Below are 8,372 nucleotides of genomic sequence, written 5' to 3'. Positions count from 1 at the left end.
CAAAATCACAATGAAATCTTAAAACTCATCTGTTAAAAAAACTTTATTAAAAAATGGGCCAAAGACCTTAATAGACAGCTCACCAAAGGAGATATGCAAATGTGGGCTGGGGATGTGGCTCAAAAGGCAGCACGCTCGCCTGGCATGCGTGCGGCCCGGGTTCGATCCTCAGCACCACATACAAACAAAGATGTTGTGTCCGCCAAAAACTGAAAAATAAATATTGACATTCTCAAAAAAAAAAAAAAAAAAAAAGAAGATATGCAAATGGAAAATAGGCATATGAAAAAATGGCCCATGTAACATGTCATCAGGAAAATGCAAATCAAAACAACAGTGAAGCCAGGTGGATGGCGCATACCTGTAATCCCAGTGACTAAGGTAGGAGGATTATAAGTTTGAGGCCAGCCTCAGCAACTTAATGAGAACTTGTCTCAAAAAATTAAAAAGAGCTGGGATGTGGTTCAGTGGTAAAGTACTCCTAGGTTCAATTCCCAGTACCTCCAAAACAAACAATGAAATTGCTGTAGGATGGCCAAAATCCAAAACACTGATACCACCAAATACTGGTTATGGTATGGAGCAACAGGAGCTTTCATCCATTGCTATTAGGAATGCAAGATGATAACAGCCACTATGTATGATTCTCATCAAACTAAACATACAATGTGTTAGCAGCCTCACTCAGTATTTACCTAAAGGAATTGAAAACATGTCCATACAAAAGCCAGTATGTTAATGTTTAGCAGTTTTATTTTCTGTTATGGTTTGGATATGAAATGTCTCTCAAAGTTTCATATATTGAAGGCTTGATCCACAATGCAACAATGTTAAGAAGAAAGGCTTTGGGAAGTGAGGGGATCCTGAGAGTTCTGCTGTCATTAATGGATTAATCCATTGGTGAGTTCATAACTGAACAGACTACTGGGAGGTGGTAGAAATTGTAGGGGGATCTAATTGGAGGAAGGAAGTCACTGACAGTCATATTTTGAAAGGGTGTATCTTATTCCTGGCCCTTTCTTCTCTGCTCCTGGCTGCCATGAGGTGGTCAGCTTTTCTTCACCATGCCCTTCCACCATGATGTTGTTCTGCCTTGCCTTACCCCAGGTGATAGACCAGATGACCATGAACTGAAACCATGAGCCAAAATAAACCTTTCCTTCATTTAGTTGAATTTCCTCAGGTATTTTACTGCAGTGATGGAAAACTTAACATAATTGCCAAAACTTGGAAGCAACTAAAATGTCCTTCAGTGGAAGAAAGGATAAGCCATGCAATAGAATAGTATTTAGTGATAAAAAAAAATGAGTTAGGGCTGGGATTGTGGCTCAGCAGTAGAGCGCTCATCTAGATCCTCAGCACCACATAAAAATAAATAAACAAAATAAAGGCATTGTGTCCAACTATTTCTAAAAAATAAATATTAAAAAAAAGAAAAAAAATGAGTTAGCAAGCCACAAATATATATATATTACTAAATGAAAGAACAATCCCCAAAAGTTCCTTTCTATATGCTCTCTACTGTGTGACCTTGGTTATCCATTCTCGAAAAGGCAAAACTAGAGGCAAAAAGATCCAAGGGTCAGGGACTGGGAATATGGCTTAGTGGTAGGACATTTGCCTAGCATGCCTGAGTGCCTGAATTCAATCCCCAGCACTAGGGGTGGGGAGATCAGGGGTTAAATGAGAGAAAGGGATGAATAATCGGAGCATAAGACTTTTAGAGTAATGAAACTACTGTGTATGATACTATAACAGTAGATATACATCATAATATGTTTGTCCAAACTCCTAAAATGTATAACACCATGAATAAACCCTAATGGAAACTAAGGACTTTGTGTAACAGTGATGTGTTGGTATAGGCTCATCAATTACAAAAAAAATGTTCCATTCTGGGGCTGGGATGGTGGCTCAGTGGTAGAGTGCTCCCCTAGCATGCATGAGGTACTGGATTTGATCCTCAGAACCACATAAATGTAAAATAAAGATATTGTGTCCACCTAAAACTAAAAAATATTTTTTAAAAAACAGTTCCATTCTGGGGGCTGGTGTTGTGGCTCAGTGGTAGAGTGCTTGAGTAGCATGTGTGAGGTACTGGTTCAAGTCTCAGTACCACATATAAATAAATAAAATAATGGTCCTTCAACAATTAAAAAAACATTTTAAAAATGTTCCATTCTGGCAGGAGATATTGATTATGAGAAGGCTATTAATTTGTAGAGGCAGATTTTCCATATGTGGGCAATCACTGCCTTCTCAATTTTGCTGTGAACCTAAAATTGCTGTTAAAAATCTATTCAAAATGAGATTGCTGGGGCTGGGATTGTGGCTCAGTGATAGAGCGCTCACCTTGCATTTGAGAGACCTGGATTCGATCCTCAGCACCAGATTAAAAAAAATAAATAAACAAAATAAAGATATTTTTAAAAAATGAGATTGCTTCACACCATTAGGATGGCTATTATTAAAATAAGAGTTTTCAAAGGTATGCACTGTTGATGGGAATGTAGAATAGTGCAGCTGTTGTGAAAAGCAATGGAGTGAGTGCTTCTGCAAAATATTAGAATTGCTATATGATCCAGTTATTCCATTTGTGGGTACACATCCAAAGGAATTGAAAGCTGAGTCTTCAAAACACATTTTTACACCCATGTTTTTAGCAGCGTTATACACAATAGCCAAAAGGTGGAAGCAACTCAAATGTCCATCAATAGATTAATGAATGAATATGATGGAATATTATACAGCCATAAAAGGAAGGAAATTCTGACACATAGTTCAACATGAATGAGCCTTGAGGACATTAGGCTAAGTGAAATAGCCCATCCACAAAAATCCAAATGCTGCATATGAAGTATCTAAACTTGTATGTGTCATGTGAACACATAGTAGAATGGACTGGGAGAAGGTGGGTACAGGGAGTCGTTAAATGAGCGTGGAGTTTCAAATTCATAAGATGAAAAAGTTCTGGAGATTGGTTGTGCAACAATGTGAATATAATTAAAACTACTGAGCTGTACGTTTAACATTGGTTAAGATTAGTAAATTTTATGTGTACTTTATCATAATTATTAAAACTATGAGCTTTAAAAAATGCAAAGTTTGCAGTTTTTGCTTATAAAATAATATAATCTTGCTGGGCGTGTTGGCACACACCTATAATCCCAGTGACTCTGGAGGCTGAAGCAGGAGGATCACAAATTCAAAGCCAGCCTCAAAAATTTAGCACAACCCTGAGCAACTTAAGCAAGACCCTGTCTCAAAATTAAAAATAAATAAATAAAAAGGGCTGACGATTTCACTCAGTGGTTAAGTGCCCCTGGGTTCAATCCCCAGCACTAAAAATAATTTAAAAATAAATAAAATAGTGTGCACTCATGAAACACAATTTGGAATATGGCATAAGAAACCATTATCCCTCATTTCCCCACCTACAGGCATTCTTTGACAAAACAATGTTAATTTTTAAAAAATACTCAAAGCTTTTCAATTAAATTATGAGTTTATGGTTTTGAAGAATTGGTTTACATGATTGTTGGGTGGCAGATGTGCTGAATCATTTTTTTAATGGGCTAGTACCTGCCTGGGACATTTAGTACCTGGCTTCTGAGTCACATACTGAGATGAGGCTGAAAACAGTAGAGTGAGCATTAGGTGTCAAAATGTTATGTTTCATGAAAATTACTCAAATGCAAAGAATAATTATTTACTGATCCGAGGGACCCAGGGGCCATTTCATACTTGGCTGCTCTAGGAGGCAATAGGTTGATAAGAGCCAGTTGGATGAGTTTCTTACTTTTGTGCAGCCTTTGAAACGAGGTTTAAAAACAGGTTTCAGACTCTGGTCACAGCAAGCAGTATCATTACTGTGCCTTCTGGCCAGCAGGCATTTGAATCATCATTAGTGACTATTTCCTACATGTTCTCTCCATGCCAGGCTTGGGCTGCATACAGGAATGAAGAGAGGACATGATGGTGTAATGGGGAACAAGATTCATATTTGACTAGTGATTTGTGTTCTTAAAATCTGATAGTACAGTGCTCAATGAAAGAGGGAAACAAGAGCCCCTCTCCTCGTCTCTAGGGACTCTTGTTCCCTAGAGGTTTAGGCTTTATCTTGTGGGTGATTCAGTTTTGAGCAGAATGGAAATCAGAAAAATCATCCCGGTGCATGAAATGAATTGAAAGGGGAACAACTAGAGAGAGGCAGGAAGGCTGCTACAAAAGGTCAAGGTGAGACATGTTGGGCCCAAGCCAAGGAGTGTCAGTCAGGCAAGGAAAGGGGAAGAGGTGAGAGATGGAGGCAGATAAATAAGCAAAATTTAGTCATGTCGGTGTGGGGGAAGAATGGAATTAAGCACGAGGTTAAAAAAAACAATCCCTCCCCCCACACAAAAAAACCCCGACAACCATGTTTTATCTTGGGCAACTGGGTAGACAGTGGGAGCCATTCATATTGACTGGAGCTTGTGGAAGAGGGATGGACACAAGAAACTTGTTGGGCTATTTGGTGATTTTGTTGTTGTTCTAATTAGTTATATATGGCAGCAGAATGCATTTCAATTCACTGTACACATATGGAGCACAACTTCTCATTTCTCTGTACAATGCAGTCACACCATTCATGCAGGTACATAGGGTTGGTGATTTTTTTTAAAATTTAGAAATAGATTGCATTTTTATTTGTTATATGAAATTGCTTGTAATTTTTGTGAAGAACAGCTTAGCAAAGGGAAAATACCTAGACTTTGGCTCCTACCAATGTGTAGAATTCTGAATTAGTCAAAGGCAGACTGAGATGTGCCTTTAGGGCACCTGACAAAGAATGAGAAACATATTAATTAGTATATTTTTTTTTGTACCAGGAATTAAACCCAGGGTGCTTAACCATTTAGCCACATCCCAGCCCTTTTTATTTTTTATTTTGAGACTGGGTCTCACTAAGATGCTGAGACCGGCTTTGAACTTGCAATCCTCCTGCCTCAGCCTCCTGAGCTGCTGGGGTGTATGGGTGTATGCCACCATGCCTCGCATAATAATTCTTTTATATTAAAAAAAAAAAAGATCAAGCAGTCACTTTGGAGGGGATAATTGAACTGGTTTTGTTTGTTTGTTTGTTTTGCTTCCTAGCATTCATTTTGCAGTTTAAATCTCTTTTACTTTGAATTCTCCATTAGGGTTAGTGGTGATTGGGGCTTCCAAACTCCCCAGTTCTTAGGTCTAAATATTACCAGCTTAGTGAATTTTTGTGCTCTTTCAGAAGAATCAGTTAAAGGCACAACAAGAAGGCTCTATTTTTTATGCTTGAGCACAAGGGAGACAGCATGTGAGGGTAGAAATCCTAGGCCAACTCAAAGGAAAAATGTGTACAGATTTTATAGTGTCTATGGGGCAGGCAGGGACCCAGTCTCTTGATGTCATCACATGTAGTGTTATAGTTGGGCCAGTGCTACTCTTCATGTGACACATGCCTCATTACTACCTTAAGTCTCTACCTTAAGGTAGGGTGTGCTTTCTACTATGCTAATAAACTAAAGGTAACTGCAGGTTACTTTTGTGACTATTCTACCCATGTGTTTGTACCTCAGCTGGAAGAGTCCCTAATCTCATTTTCAGAATAGGACAGGCTCTTGTCCTGTCTCTTAGGATTTGATGTTAGTGACCTTGTCTTTCTGGCTCTGCTTTCTTAGAGTTTCTGCTGACCACATATCACAGAAGGCTGAGCTGGCTTTCCAAACTCCTGTTTCCTGATGTGTTATCCTAATTCCACAGCCTTGAAGACTGGTTCTATTTTTCTTTCCTAATTTTCTGGTGTGTCTGTTAACCCTATGTCACTGACAGCTAGCTTGGGAACATAGCTTTATTCCCCCTAAGAGACATTTTACTACCTCACTCTTAAGGGTTCCTGTTTTTCATGGGTGTCCCTGACTGTCTCATAAAGGTTCTTCCCTGGATTCTAACATTTTTTGCATTTTATTGGCAGTGTGGCCTTGGGTTACTTACTAAAACTTTGGTGTTTGGGTTTTATCAGCTCTCAGATGGGGAAGAATGGAATTAAGCACGAAGTTAAAAAGTCTTCTAAAAGGTCCTTAGGATTAAGTAGTAGCTCTTACCATAGAATGATAGATATTCATGGAACCAGATTTTACAGTTAGATAATTGTTTTTGCTTCTTGTGACACTGTTAGCTTGTGAGGGAGTCTAGCTGTTAAAACAGGCTGCCTTTGCAGTCATTCTTTTAATATCTGGGGAGCTAATGGGTGACTCTCTATGGATATTGATGGCACAAACAGCTGCAGAAGGCTGGCCTCCAGCAGGGGAGGTGGGACTGCTTCTACCTTCTCCTTTTTCTGCTGCTTGAGTGCAGAGTCACTGAGAAGACTTGCACCTGCTGGGGGGCCAGCATGGAAACTATTCCCAGCTGGTGCTCCTCCCCAGGCTTGGGGAATGGTGATTGTATTACAATTTTATAAATCAGGCCTCCCCACTGTCTAAAAGGGGAAGGCCCAAATTCTTTGCCCAACGTATAAGTCTCTTCACCCCCATGATCTAATCCCTGCCTCCTTATTTAGCCCCATGGTGTTCCTAACTTGGGCTTCTGCATCAGGAAACTGCTTATAGTCTCTGAACCACTGCCCAACAACAAGAAGAAGATCCTCAAAACACACATACACAATAATAATTCTGGTGATGATTTAATTGTGGTGATGTATTAATTTGGCTATGGTAATCAATACATAATGTATGCATGTATCAAAACACATTATGCACCTTGAATATATATACTTTTTGTGCTTTTGAATATATAAACTTTCTTTATTAAAAAAATTAAATTTTAGTTGTAGATGGACACAATACCTTTATTTTATTTATTTATTTTTATGTGGTTCTGAGGGTCAAACCCAAGTGCCTCCGACATGCTAGGCAAGCACTCTGCCACTGAGTTACAGCTGTAGCCTAAATATATATATATATATATATATATATATATATATATATATATATATATATATATTTACTTTCTTTCAAATATATATATACTTTCTATTTGTCAATTAAATATTAAAAAGAAGAGTAACACCAAAAACACAGTCTGTTTCTACTGCCACACTTGGGCCAATGTTCTTTTCCCCTTCACCCTCATCTTTTACAACTCTGTATCCCTTAGGCTGCAACAGAGGATTTCTCTCTCCACTTCTGCCTGGAGCTTCCATCCATCACAGCGCTGATCATCCTGTGTTAGCCTCTGTGCAGTTATGTTCTTTGCTCCTCCTGAGACTGTGAGTTCCTGGCAAATAGGGACTTAGGGGATTCTACCTCCATCCTTAGTGTCCAGAGGGAGGCAGGGCACATCGCAGGTCATCAGTGGCTGCTTGCTGATGAACAACACAAGGTAGTACCTTAGCAGCCACCCCACCATACCAAGGCAAATCAGACCCAGGCTCCTCTTCATATCTAAGGACAATCCCCACCCTGCCCCATCCCCTGGTGCAGTCCACAGGACTGTCTTTTAAACTTAACAAGAAAATCTCCTGTCTATGCAGAACTGGCATGGCTTAGACACATGACAGATCAGTACCTTTTTGCTTAGATTCTGTTATTTATTTATTTATAATTTATTTTTAAATTTTTTTCTTTAGCTGTAGATGGACACAATATCTTTATTTTATTTATTTATTTTTATGTGGCGCTAAGGATTGAACCCAGGGCCTCGCATGTGCTAGGCAAGTGTCTCCGCCACTGAGCTACAACTCCAGCTCCAGGTTCTGTTATTTAAACAAAGAAGGTTTTGCAATAATGAAGGGAAAGGATGAAACACCGCCACCCTGGCATCCTAAGGTCATCATGTGGTCAATGACTTAATGCCAAGAAATCAATATTAAATATCCTTATGGTTAAAGAATTGCAAGTTCTAGTAAGCCACATGTTTCTTGGAATACTAAGAATATTTCTTGGGATACTAAGAACAATTAATAGTCTTCACTTATTATAACTCCTTGTTTTATGTTTGTCTCACCGATTAGTCTGAGGCTCCAATATCAGGAACCAAGAATTCTTTCCTCTTTGAAATTCTAAGATTTCTTGTCCCCTGTGGCTGTGGATAGCTTGCTTACTCAATCTTCCTGACACCTGCTTAAAAGAGAGATTCTTGGATCCACCTAAACCTACTAACTGAAAATCTGGATTTTAAATCAGCCAGCCCCTGGAGATTCTTATGCATAATAAGGAGGGCAATATATTCAAGTCATATAATGCCCCTGCTCCTCTCTGCCATCTGGGCTCCATAGCTTCAGCTTTTTACACAGCAGTTCTTCTAAAACATCCTCTTTCTTACCTCCTTTGGCAGAAGACTGGCCAACTCCTAACAGT

The sequence above is a fragment of the Marmota flaviventris genome, chromosome 10 (assembly GCF_047511675.1).
Source record: "Marmota flaviventris isolate mMarFla1 chromosome 10, mMarFla1.hap1, whole genome shotgun sequence".
Lineage (NCBI taxonomy): Eukaryota > Metazoa > Chordata > Mammalia > Rodentia > Sciuridae > Marmota > Marmota flaviventris.
Note: the sequence above shows the minus strand (reverse complement) of the source record.